The sequence below is a fragment of the Mirounga leonina genome, unplaced genomic scaffold (assembly GCF_011800145.1).
Source record: "Mirounga leonina isolate KUSES-001 unplaced genomic scaffold, KU_Mleo_1.0 Mir_129, whole genome shotgun sequence".
In the NCBI taxonomy this organism is placed as follows: Eukaryota; Metazoa; Chordata; class Mammalia; order Carnivora; family Phocidae; genus Mirounga; species Mirounga leonina.
Genome location: NW_023270323.1, coordinates 8894433 through 8908762, shown reverse-complemented (window position 1 = coordinate 8908762; position 14330 = coordinate 8894433). Strand labels below are relative to the sequence as shown.

The 14330-nt window shown below is 39.3% G+C and overlaps 1 protein-coding gene and 1 pseudogene across 1 annotated transcript in view; one reads left to right on the top strand and one right to left on the bottom strand.

Moving 5' to 3' along the window:
* GPRIN3 (GPRIN family member 3) overlaps positions 1-14330 on the bottom strand; it is a 67075-nt gene that overhangs the window by 21377 nt on the left and 31368 nt on the right. The window lies entirely within an intron of this gene.
* On the top strand, positions 2928-3750 carry LOC118010333 (annotated as a pseudogene).

The following is a 14330-nucleotide window of genomic DNA, read 5'->3' as shown; positions in this document are numbered from 1 at the left end:
GGGGTATGTCTTATTTGGGTGCTTGTAGGTAACTGATTACAATGTCTCTTTTTGCTTAAAATACTGAGGAGAACATGTAATATATAAATGAATTTATAGAAAAATACCAAGCATTAAATACAATTGTTTCAGATGTCTTTCCAACCTAGAAAATACTTACATTTGCTCTTCAGATTTTTAAAAACATTTCTTAAAACTTTGTGATGAATTCACTAAGGTAATAGACTAGGAACATATCCTAACACTAAAATCCCAGATTACTATGATTTGGTACAAGTTTAAACGTTAAAATGTTGTTTGATTTCCAATAACATTTCAGCTGATGCTTATTTACTATACTATCATTGGACCAACCTTCCTTCCTTCCCTTTTTCCCTCTTCTCCCCCCTCCCACTTTTTTTTTTTAGTTGGTATAAATCTAATATAATTTATTTGCCAATATTTTATAATAAATCATAAAGCAAGAAAATAAATTAATATGCTGCTTTTCATCACTTACATTGTAACCATCTTACATACTTTGTAGCCAAAATTATAAGACATGAAAATTTTTAAGAAGCTTCCTAGGTGAAGCTGACAAGTCTACAGTGTTAAGAACCACCATATTATATCATAACCTCGTCAGGTAAATTAACACAAAACACCATATTTGCTTATTTAATTGGCAAAGATTAAAAATATTGTTCAATGTTTGCAAGGGTGGGGTGAGAATGGCATTCTCAGTCATGTTATAGGTGCACAAATTGATGAAGAACACTGCAAATATCTATACTCTTTGAACCAATAATTCTACCAAGAAATGAGCCTAAAAAAGCAAACAAAATAACTGGAAAGGGTTTATGACCAGTGGGTTTCATTGTAGGGTTATAAGTAGAAGTTCTCTACATAACCTTCACCTAGTTGATGAGCTTTCTACTTCCAGGATAAGATTTACTGATGGAGCTCATGACTCATGGAACCTTGGCAGCTGGTGAGCCTGCCTGGTTCTGCTCCTGTTAACTCATGCTGTATGAAAACTGAGAGTCAGTGCCTCTTCTTGAACTTGTTCATACCATTTGTCTTTATTCTTGTCACCACATAATTTGACTATATGCCATTAAAAAACGGTGAAACTAGAGTGCAAAAGTGTTTTTGTTTCTTTGAAACTAAGTTGAATGGTTTGATAAAAACCTGACAAAGGTGGGTCGCTAAAAAAATGTAGCTATTGAGTTAGGAGTAAGACAGCTGTAAAAGAGGAAAGTAATTATGAACACTTAACATTCTTATTCTTAATTAGAGATACTTTGCTTCACTGTAAAAACTGAAGTAGAAAAATACTGAGGGTCCATGATGAATTTATGTAAGAAAGAGGATGCAAAACTCCAACCAGTGGTTCCATCCTCAAAGAAAATATCTGCCCTGTGTCCAAAGGCTAGGGAATGATGCAAATTCAAACGTTTTAAGTTGGAAGAAAAATCTTAAGAATATATGTATTGTTTTTATAATTCCTCATTTTTCTCTGATTGTTGATCAGTTGTATCAACAAATCATGATGCTATAGATATAGGCTGCAAGAAATATATATCTAATATGCAGAAAATATTTACGTAGAAAAAATATTAGAAGGAAATATACTAAAATATATGGGTCTGATTTATGGTGAGATTATGGGTGATTTTTAAAACTTTATTCTTTTGTAGTTTTAAAACCTTGTAAATGTGGTCTTATTCAACATTGCAAAATGTGGCAAAAAATGTAAAGAAAAGTAAGAACGGAGAAACAAGATTCCTACCAAATCGGGCCCCAAAGCCCCAAGGTTTCACATTTTATAATCTGTGTTAAATCTCTGAGTTTCCCCTTGCTAAGAATATTCACAGTGCAAAAAGTGGGAAGGCTGAAGCTGCACTTCTAGATCTTGTTTTATCTCAACGTTCTCTCTCAGTTTTCAGATATTACACCTGCTCTTTGCCTAACCCGGTTCTGCATGAGTCCCAAGTACATAATTAGACTCCACAAGGTATGTGGGAAGAGATCTGGGGTTAAGCTTGCTCTGCTGAGGCAGTCCTGTATGTTCCTGCTTTAGAGTGAGTACTTAACCAGCTTTAGAAGGTCAACAATCACCCTGACCTACAGGCACGTGATGGCTCTGCTTCAAGAACATTAACATGCCTTTTCTGGGAGTTGCTTATCACTGCTTCTCATTGGTCCTTGACATTCTTTCCTAGCTGGGCCCCAGTCAGTCTCTGGTATCTGGTTTAAGCCTTTTAGATGCCACGGTTATTTCTTTTCTACTTCTGGCTTTGAGAAGTATTATCTTCTGTTTTTTAATGTCTGTAAGTGCTCCATGCTTTGACCTTGAATGACTGGGAATCTCTGAGCTGTACAGGGGGAAGGAATTCAGAGAAACAAAGAGAAATGTACAGATGTGGGGAGAATATAGCATTCATTCAGGGAGGGTGGGGGCTGTCCTGGAAGTGCAAACACCGAGTACTCCTAAGCAGGGGTATCTCTGAAAATAGTTATCAGCTATAGTACACACCTGGATGTGCCTGACTTGTCAGTTTGGATGCTCTTCGTGAAACAACTGTTACGGGTATGGAGTCACATACAAGTGGCTGTGGGGAGCCAAGAGCTGAGATGTTAGGTTGGCGGAGACCGGAAAGTCTTAACGGCATTGTTAACAGATTTGGGCTTTTTGGTAGGCAGCAGGAAGTTACTACATGATTTCCAACAGGCCACTGAAGCAATTAGGAAGTTTATAAAGGAAGCCGATTTTAATTTGTACCAACCAGCAGGGAAGAGTCCACAGGTAGCAGGTAGGGAGGTCAATTATGAGGCTACTGCTACATAAGAGGTAAGGAGGAATCTATCGATGTTAGAATAAATATAAAGAAAAAAGAGGGCGTCTTCTTCCTGCCTTGTCTTCGGCGTTTTTGTTCTCAGAACTGCCGACAGCAAGATGTCTTCAGGAAATGCCAAAATTGGGCATCGTGCCCCCAACTTCAAAGCCACGGCTGTTATGCCAGATGGCCAGTTCAAAGACCTCAGCCTATCTGACTACAAAGGAAAAGACATTGTGTTCTTCTTTTACCCTCTTGACTTCACCTTTGTGTGCCCCATGGAGATCACTGTTTTCAGTGACAGGGCAGAAGAATTTAAGAAACTCAACTGTCAAGTGATTGGTGCTTCTCTGGATTCTCATTTCTGTCACCTGGCATGGATTAACACACCCAAGAACCAAGGAGGACTGGGACCCATGAACATTCCCTTGGTATCAGACCCCAAGTGTACCCTTGCTCAGGACTATGGAGTCTTTTTTTTTTTTTTTTAAAGATTTTATTTATTTATTTGAGACAGAATGAGAGAGAGAGAGCACATGAGAGGGGGGAGGGTCAGAGGGAGAAGCAGGCTCCCTGCCGAGTAGGGAGCCCGATGTGGGACTCGATCCCGGGACTCCAGGATCATGACCTGAGCCGAAAGCAGTCGCTTAACCAACTGAGCCACCCAGGCGCCCAGGACTATGGAGTCTTAAAGGCTGATGAAGGCATCTCGTTCAGGGGCCTCTTTATCATTGATGATAAAGGTATCCTTAGGCAGATCACGATCATGTATCCTGTCGGCCGTTCTGTGGATGAGACTCTGTGACTGGTTCAGGCCTTCCAGTTTATTGACAAGCACGGGGAAGTGTGCCCAGCTGGCTGGAAGCCTGGCCGTGATACCATGAAGCCTGATGTCCACAAGAGCAAATAATATTTCTCTAAGCAGAAGTGAGCGCCGGGTCATTTTAGGGCTGGGTGGCAGTGGGTGGCCATGAAAACAAAATCTCTTTTGTACTACTGTCATGCTTAGAACATAAGACTTTAGACTCTCTGCAGATGTGGTATGGGGACAGGACAGGCCTTTCCTGCAGGGGTTGGGGAGGCCAGCCTTTCTTCCTCTGGAGAGACTGGCCTGAGCTGTTACGGGGCAGGCCAACTGTTATGTACAGTAGTAGGGCATCACTTTTTGTCTTTTGTTGTTTCTATTAAACTTGAACTGAGAAGAAAAAAAAAAGAAAAAAGAAAAAAGGGATATGAAAACTATGGCTGAGGTGGCATTGGAGTGTCTAGTGATGGGTGGCGTATAGGAAGCCAGGCTAGGAAAAAAAATCAAGGATGATCCCAAGATTTCAAATCAGTGATTAGGAGAATGTTGGGGGAGGCCATCAAGATGACTCAAAACAGGAAACAAAGCTAGACTAGATTTCTAATGGGTGGCTGTGTGGAGGATGGGGGAATGGCATGCAAGGGGAGCTTCAGCCACTCTTACCACTGCCGTCTCTCTCTCTGTCTCCAAGTCACTCCCGATAAACATATAATCCAATGAAAATAGTGCACTTAATATACAGCCTCCATTTCCAAGTACATTGGTCCTGCAATTCCCTTTTATATAAAAATTCTGGAGCCATTACTAAGGTGCATGAGCAGTAAACGATGGAAATTGTAGGCTTACAGCCAAAGTGTGCTGGAGCTGGCCCACAAAACTGGTTGTGTTCATCTCTTTCCTACTCTGTTATCATGAACATCATCATATAGGTAGCCTGAAATTGGCCATGGAGGGAATATTTACACCACAGAAATTGGCAAACTGCAAATCTGGATGTTTTTCTCCCAAATAGCCTGTTGTTGAATGTTTTATACCTCTCTTGAGCAATCGGCTATGAAATTTTTTTAAAAAGTAAAATTTTATAAAAGCTCTTGAATGATTATAAGGCAACATTTAAAAATATCAGTTGGAAGGAGAAAGAGCCGCACATATGATTTTCAGGTATGCTTGATATACATGGCTATCAAGGTTCATGAAAGGTGGGATGGTGGGATTTACTCCCACCCAGAGGGATCTCTGAACATTTCTAAGTTAATCACTGGTTCCCTGAGGGGAAAACTTCTGATTTTTCAAACAATATTTAATACTCTGGCACAAATTATGTTTTTCAAAGATGACCACTGTGGGTGGTTCCTGCTCTCATGCTCCCAGCTGACAACGGTCCCACTGGATTTCCTCTACAAATTTGGTTAACAATTCAACTGAGCAATAATGAATTTTTTTCAGCAGGCTAGCATGCTGAATGTGTGAAGCAGTTATTAAAGAGCAAATCATCTCAATACTGTATACCACTAAACTTTTTCAGGGCGCCTTTCTGGAACTAGGTCTGTGTTAAAATGTCCACCCCACCCCTATACAATCTCAACTTCTTGGTGTCTCCTCCCTCTTCCAAAAGGCTACTGTAGTTTGTTCACTCTTCTTATAATGAATGATTTCTAAGGCTTAATTCCTCAGCTATGAAATTAATTACAGAAATTGTTCATTAGAGGGCACCTGGGTGGCTCAGTCATTAAGATCTGCCTTCGGCTCAGGTCACGATCTCAGGGTCCTGGGATCGAGCCCCACATGGGGCTCCCTGCTCAGCGGGGAGCCTGCTTCTCCCTCTCCCACTCCCCCTGCTTGTGTTCCCTCTCTCACTGTGTCTCTCTCTGTCAAATAAATAAAATCTTAAAAAAAAAAAAAAAAGAAATTGTTCATTAGAGCAGGCAGGATATAAGAGGTGATTATGCCTGAATGACATTTTGGTTGGATTAAGGTTAAGATACCCATTATTTAGAACCATATTCTCCTATTCAGGGCAAAATGCAGTTCTTCAAGTCTACTCAAGTATTAGAAAAAACAATAGATCGTACAATAGGGATTCCCATTTATTCTCAAGGAAACTATTAGGTGCTACAAAAGAATCCAGTCTCTTGCTATGTGGTTTGATACATAAGTGGTGCTCAAAAATGTTTCTGGAAAGAAAGGAATATTTTTCTGTAGCAGTAGGGTTCCACCGCATGAAGCTTTAAACAAATATTTGAGGAACTATGGGAATACTTTTGCTTAAAATAGTTTTAGAACTGTCAGATAACATTTAATCAATAGCATGGAAATCTTGAGCATTTGTTCATTCTCTTAGTCATCTTGAGTATCTTTATTTCTCATTTGGGGAGAAAGTACTTCACAAGATTTGTTGATTATCATTTTAGAATTACCAAAAGAGAACAGATAGTGACATTAAAAAGTTAAAGGAAGTGAAGAAAGGGAGGTGGTAAATTTATCCACCATAAAAAGGACAAAATAGTGGGAGAAATACAGAGAAAAGGGCTTCTCCTTATCTGGTGGTGACGGTATAGCTTGCTCCCCAGGGACGAAGAAGGTGGATTAACACTGATGACTTCTGAGATCTATGTAAAATCTGGTGACTAGATAAGTCTCCCTGTGATTTGCTTTTATGCTAAGGAAACAAAGGTCAGTTAACTAGAATCAAATAACTTATCCAAATTGCCAGACAAATGTAGTATCTCGCTGGCTTTAGAAATACAAATGGTTTACGTTTCCTTATTCTTGCAAACACTTTGTTTTTCCTGTATGTATTTCACCATATTTGGCATTTTTAGATGTTTGCTTACCATGGCATCCCTCCTACAAATCTCATGCATAATGATACACAGGAGAAATAAAAACTAATCACGTATATTGCTAAGGGCCAAGTGAATGAAACAAAACATGAAGTACAATGCAGAAGGTGGAACTAGGTGCAGCTAAAAAAGATGTGTGCATTGCAGAAGTGGCAACTGAGGGAGAAGGCAAACATTACAGAGGGTGCAATGCTCAGGGATAGGTACAGTGGTCAGGTGGTGAATCAAGAGGATTTGATTAATATTATGAATACAATATGTCAGACTAAGGAAAGTTGAACTATTGTCTTGAAGAGTGTACACTCCATCATATAGGTTAGTGATGTGTTATTGATGTAGAAACGTATTTTATTGAGCACTTACTTTGCTCCGGGTTTTCTTATGTCCTAAAGGCTTCATAAGCATTATCTCGTTTAAAACCCACAATAATCTTGTGAGGTAGTACTCATTTAACTCACTTTTTTAAAAGTAGTATTTTTTTTTTAAGATTTTATTTATTTATTTGAGAGACAGCAAGAGGAAGCGAGAGAGAGAGACCATGAGCGGGTGAGAGGTAGAGGAAGAAGCGGACTCCCCACTGAGCGGGGAGCCTGAGGTGGGGCTTGATCCCGGGACTCCAGGATCACGACCTGAGCCGAAGGCAGACGCTTAAGTGACTGAGCCACCCAGGCGCCCTACATTTAACTCACATTTTATAGCTGATGAAGCTCAGGAAATTTAATTAACTTACCCAAAGTCAATAGCTAATAAGCAATCCCACTGACTTCAGAGTTCAAATTCTTTCAGCTCACAGAAATGCTAGGACAAGGAATGAAGTGCATAGGATAGGAATGGCAGCACAAAGACCAGTTGGCAGTACATGGGAACTATGGGATAATTAGGGGGAGAGGAGTATAGAAGATGGATAAGTGGTTAAAACAATAGCCTGGACAAGCAGTGAGAACAGAAGTAGAAAGAGAAAAACATGGATGCAGCACATCTTCTGAGAGAAGAATTACCAGGACTTGGACTCTTACTGGTTAGGGAGGATGATGGAGAAAACAAGGACCTGGAGCTTGGGCCTGAATATTGGTGGAAAGGCTGTAAAAATTGTTTCTAATAGAAGACTTCAGGAAGTGGATGGAAGGGGGAAGGCAGTAGTCACAAAATGGCAATTGCTGGTGCTGGGTGTTGAGATAGGTTATACTGTACCACACCACATACAAATTCCTCGTCCCATAAGGAATCTTCTTTCAGTTTTATGGTCAGTCATACCATTATGGTGGTCATAATAATGATAGCAATTACAATTTTAAGATTTATAAAAATGAAATATTTTTTTCACATTTCAGTTATTTTGGGGGTATTCAACTCAAACTTCCATTTCCGCTGATTTTGTCTGGTACTTTTTCATGTCATGTTTCTAATTATTTTAAAATAATTGTGGCTAATGGGAATTTTGCTTCAGTGGAATATTTAGGATATCACAAATTTTTTTCTGTAAATATATCAGTTATACCAGTGGATTTCAAGCTTTTTGGATACAATCCAATATATAAAAAGTTATATCACAACCCAGTACACACATTCATATCCAAATGTTTAGTCCAGTAAGATAAAATGTTATAAAAACAATACTTATCTTCTAATATTTTATCTTCCATTCCGTTTAAAAATGCTGACTGAAATCTACCAAACTGATAACCATAGTGAGCCACAGATAGAAAAAATAGGGAGATTAACTTAGAGCTCCGTATAAGAGATAACCATGTTTAGCTTGAGTCTCTGGTGCCTAGCACAAAATCTAACAAACAGAGCTTTAGAAATGATGAAAACAAGAAAGAGGGAGGGAATCACAATTTTTTGGTAGGTCATTTATTTTTCTTAGTTTTTTAAAAAAGATTTTATTTATTTAATTGACAGAGAGAGAGTGAGAACAAGCGGTGGGGGGGGGGAGGCAGCAGAGGGAGAGAGAGAAGCAGGCTCCCTGCTGAGCAGGGAGCCCAACGTGGGGCTCGATCCCAGGACCCTGGGATCATGACTGAGCCAAAGGCAGATGCTTAACTGACTGAGCCACCCAGGCGCCCCTATTTTTCTTACTTTAAAAAAGATTTGGTAAATCCATTACATGGCAATTTTACTCAGTTTATTTCATCTGCAAATTTAGTAAATTTGTTCCCAAGTCCTAAACTCAAGTTAATGGATAATCCCAATTATAGCATTAGTCCAACAGTCACTACAAATTGAGATTTAAATCTCCAGAAGGTCATGGACCTTGGATGGGAGCTATAGATGTGGCCACAGGAGCCGTAGCCTCTTTGGCAAGTGCCATGTCCTGGCCACTTCTACATTTCCCAGTAAGAGACCAGACCAACTGTGTGCATGTGTGTGTGTGTGTGCACCCCCACATGGGGCTATAGGGGTGGGGGTGGAAGGCAACTAATCTAAGAGTAAAACAGTGCTTGTCTAAGAAGAGAGCTTGAATACAAGCTAGGGTTGCCCTCTGATTTGAGTAATTGAATAGAAGCTGGATATCTAATTTTAAATTTTTACCAATGATGTCTACATTTTACTATTCAAGATATTATAATCAATAACAAAATAATAACAACCTGCCTAGAGCCAGCAGCTACTTAATGCTAGAGGGAATTAGCACATTCTTTGACCTTTGGTTGTATTTGAGTATCTTGGAATCAGAAAAAAAGGAGTCAAAACAGAGATAAAAGGCTAAAGGATAACTTTCCTCTTCCTTCCTCAGAACAGATTCCCTGACAGTTGGATAAGATTTGCTCTGGCAGTTTTCTGCCCTGGCCAACATGATAATAATTGCATCCATTTTTGGAGGAGGAATGGAATGCAACCCTCCTTCCTCCTCACTCCCTTCCTACCAGCTCCGTGAGGAACTGCAGAAAAAAATTATTGTGCAACCCCTTCCTTGGTTGTTATTTATACCTTCCTTAATGAAACAGACCTTTGTTTGCCTCCTTGTCCACGTCATCAGTAATGACGAACTGTAACACCGTCACTGAAATGCAATCTGGGATCCTAATCAGACTGGTTAATATTTGCAGATACATTTCACAAAGAAACAGGAAAAACAAAACCCCAATCTGTCTAACTGATCTTAGCAGTGGACCGGTTTTATGTAGAGCTCTCAGTTCCATAATGAATAATGTCTATAATTAACCTAGGCCAGGCAGGCAATTTCAAGGGAAAGTTCTGTGAGCATTTACCTGTCTCAGGAGAATTGAATTCCAGGAAATTCTTGCTTAAATTAGTAGAACAGGGATAAACAGTGTGATCTGTCTTGACGCCTAGAACTATCTTGTCCTTGGGCCACATAAAAAATAACAGAGTATTTTTTTGATACTAAATAATGAATTTTGAACACGCCCATCATTCTTTCACAAATATTTACTGGTCAGCTATTATGCACCAGGTATGATCATGTACAATTATATTTTATACAACTTTTACTCTTATTTATTCTATACCCTGAATTGTCTATACCCTGATCTTTAGGTCCCTTTTGGAATATTTATTTTAATTCGATTATTGTAGCTTTTGCTAATGGTATTCTAATGCATATTTAATGGAATCTTTCTTAATTATAAATCCCCTTCATTAATTACGGTTGTACTAGCCACTTCTATTTTTACCTAGAATTTGGATTTCCTTTTCCTTATTATTTATATATGCAAAGAGATTAGATGAAAAGGATGCCATCAGCAGTTAGTGTCTTTTAAAAAATTTCTTACAACAGAAATAGGTATATCTGAAATGATATCCTGTTTATAGGAATTTATAAAAATGGAAGGATGGGCCATAATGGCCCATGAGGAGAGGGATAGAAGTGAGGTAGAAGGATAAGGAGAAATTAATTATTATTTAATTAACTAAACAAAGAGGGTCCTTCATAGGGCAGTGCTCATAGATTGAGTTGAGAAATATGATTAATTCAACCATCAGCAATATGAGGGGAAGGCACAGAGATTTCCCATGTACCCCTGCCCCACACATGCACAGCCTCCCCCACCATCAACATTCCCCACCAGAGTGGCACATCTGTTACAACTGATGAACCTAAATTGACACATCATAATTACCCAATGACAATAGTTTACATTAGGGTTCATTCTTGGTCTTGTACATTCTGTAGGTTTGGTCAAATGTATAGTGACATAGATCCATCATCATGATATCATACAGGGTATTTTCACTGCCCTAGAAATCTGTGCTGCACCTGTTCATCCCTTTCTTCACCTCTCGCTGCCCCACCAACTCCTGGAAAATAACTGATCTTTTTACTGTCTTCCAATATTTTGTTTTCCCCAAAATGTCAGATAGTCAGAATCCTACAGTATGTACCCTTTTCAAATTGGCTTCTTTCACTTCGTAATACGGATTTAAAATTCTTCTGACTTTTCATGGGATTTCATTTCTTCTGAGCACTTAATAATCCTTTACTGTCTGTCTATACTCCATTTACCCACTGAAAGACAGCTTGGCTTCTTCCAAGTCTTGGTAATTATGAATAAAACTTCTATAAACATCCATGTGCAGGTTTTTGTGCGGATATAAATTTTCAACTCCTTTGGGTAAATACCAAACAGTGCAACTGCTGGATTGTATGGTAAAAATCTGCAAAATTGTCTTTCAAAGCAGCTGTGCCATTTTGCATTCCCAGTAGCAATGAATAAGTTCCCATTGCTCTCCATATTCTTGTCAGTATTTAGTGTTGTCATTGTTTTGGATTTTAGCTATTCTAATTAGTATATGGTGGTATCTCATTTTTGTTTAAATTTGCATTTTCCTGATGACATACAATGTGAAGCATTTTCTCGTAAGCTGGTTTGCTATATGTATGTCTTCTTCAGTGAAGTGTCTGTTAAGCTCTTTGGCCCATTTTTTTCTGATTGTTTTCTTAGTGTTGAGTTTTAAGAGTTCTTTGTATATTTTGAGTAACAGTATTTTATCAGATATATCTTTGCAAATATTTGCAATAATGTCTCTTGTTAACCAAATATCAGTCTGTGTCTTGTCTTCTAATTCCTTTGACGTTATCTTTTGCATAGCAGAAGTTTTTAATTTTAATGAGGTTCAGCTTATCAATTCTTTCATGGATGATGCCTTTGGTGTTGTATCTAAAATGTCATTGTTATACCCAAGGTCATCTAGGGATTTTGTATTCTACATTTAACACTTAGGTCTATGACCTATTTTGAGTTAATTTTTATAAAGGGTGTAAGGTCTGTGTATAGATTCATTTTCCTTTCTTTTCTTTTTTTTTAAATTTTTGCATGTGGATGTCCAGTTGTTCCAGCACCATTTGTTGAAAAGACTACCTTTGCTCCATTGTATTGCCTTTGCTCTTTTGTCAAAGATCAGCTGACTATATTTGTGGGCCTATTGCTAGACTCTGACAACAACAATTTTTCATTGATCTACTTGTCTATTCTTTCCCCAATACCAGACTGTCTTGATTACTGTAGCTTTATAGTAAGTCTTGAATTTGGGTAGAGTTAGTCCTCCAACTTTGTTCTCCTTCAAAACTATGTTGGCTATTCTAGGTCTTTTGCCTCTCCATATAAACTTTAGAATGAGTTTGTCGATACCAAAATAACTTGCTGGGATTTTGGTTGGGATTGCATTGAATCTATAGATCAAATTGAGAACTGACGTCTTGACAATGTTGACACTTCCTATCCATGAAAATGGAATACCTCTCCATTTATTTAGTTCTTTGATTTTGTTCACCAAGTTATTAGTTTTCTACATATAGATCTTGTATATATTTTGTTAGTTTTATACCTAAGCATTTCACTTATTTGGGGTGCTAGTGTAAATGGCAGTTAATTTTTTTTAAAGATTTTATTTATTTATTTGACAGAGAGAGAGAGGGAGAGACTGAGAGAACAAGTGGGAGGAGGGGCAGAGGGAGAAGCAAACTCCCCACTGAGCAGGGAGCCCAACTCGGTACTCGGTCCCAGGACCCTGGGATCATGACCTGAGCCAAAGGCAGACACTTAACCAACTGAGCCACCCAGGCACCCAATGGCAGTTAATTTCTTTTAAAAGCTAGACATCTTTCTTATGTTCCTCTACAGAAATCACAGTAATCTGTTACTCATGAGAAATATATTCTCCCTTCACCCACCCTAAAGTCTTTAAGGATAAAAGCAAAGAAACATAAATGCATTAAAAGATAATGTGAGTGTACTGCAAAGTGTAAAGAAATGAGGAAAGAAGTTACAAATTATTGTCAGGCATACTGACATAGTGCAGTGTTTTCTAGCCTCTTCCCTATTACTCCCATGATGGCAGTTCAAAGGCAAAGGTATCATTTCTCCTACCCTCATCTGTGGAGTGGGCATGTTGGCTGGGTAGAGCTCTGCCTGTTGAAAATCCAGCAGAAGATGGGCTCCTGCAGCTCTAGATGGAGCCCATAATTAATATTCCCATGGTGGGGGTGCCTGGGTGGCTCAGCTGGTTAAACATCAACTCTTGACTCTGGCTCACGGTCTTGGGGTCATGGGATCGAGCATGGATTCTCTCTTTTCCTCTCTCTGCCCCTCCTGCCCGCCCCCCACTGGACCTGTGCACATGCACTTTCTCTCTCTCTCTCTCAAAAAAAAAAAAAAAAAAAAATTCCCATGGTGGGGGATACGGAGAATATTTTTATGAAATGATAGCTCCATAAGGATATGTGTCAAACATGCTTGTTTAGATGGACCTAAATATAAAGATTTTCCATTGTAACAATTTTTAATGTCTTTTTTTTTTTTTTTTTTCTGTTCAACAATTCATTCTGATACATAAGCTTCTCACGTATCTTGGGAGGGGCCTTCAGCTCAAACAAAATTTCTTCTCCTAGAACCATTTAATTTAGTGGGGGTATTGTGGCCTCAGAAGAGTCCCTTCTCCAACACAGTGGCTTCTGAGGCCAAAGCTGGGTTCTAAGAATGGTTCAGGAATTTTAGATCCCAGCCCAAATGGTGACCAGGGTGGCCAGTGTTCCCTTTATTTGTGAGCTAAACCCCTGGGAGAAGTGGCAGATTCTGCCCTTGTGGGCCCTCTGTCTGGGTGAGGGGCAAGATGATCCTAGGGGGAGACACGCGAGACCTGCAAGAGCAGAACACTCATCACCGCAGGTCAGTCTGAAGTTTACAAACTGGACAGGCCAGAGGAGGGGCCAGGACCCCCAGAGAAAGCAGTAGTGAACTCTTTTCTGCTTCAGAATTGCTTGTGCTTTGCTCGTGCTGACCCAGATGTCATTCCATGTGGCTGCCTACCTATTATCACTCCCCTAATCAGATCTACTGCTTAGCTTTGCCCCCTTTATCATGAAACCTTGTAGAGTCAGTCAACAATACTGACTCTCAGATTACTTGTCTGCAGGAGACTGTCATGTCTGCCCTGTCCATTGACTCCCAAGCCACCTGATGTGGGCATCTTAGTCATTCCAAATTCGTTTTTTCCATCATCTGTCCTTGGGTGTCTGAGGCCCCAGGATATATCATCTTATCACCAGTTGTCCATTATTTGACTCCTAAAACCCAACCTTCATCACTGGATTCCACCCAGTGTCACACTGTGATCATTGGTAACCTTGAGGTGGATGGATCCAAAAGACTCTGTTTTTATCTTAATTGACTTCTTAGCCATATTCAACACATGCCCCTTTCTTCTTTGAAACACATGCTTTTCATGGCCTCCATGACCCACAGTCTATTTGTTTTTTTTTTTTTTTTCTTTCTGTCTTGTCCATCTTGGGTAACATTTTGTCCTCAACTCTGAATGCCAGAGTTCAGCAGATTTATTCCTTGGCCTTTTATACAACCATCTTTCCTCCCTGGGTTATCATACCTAATCCTACAGCTTTAT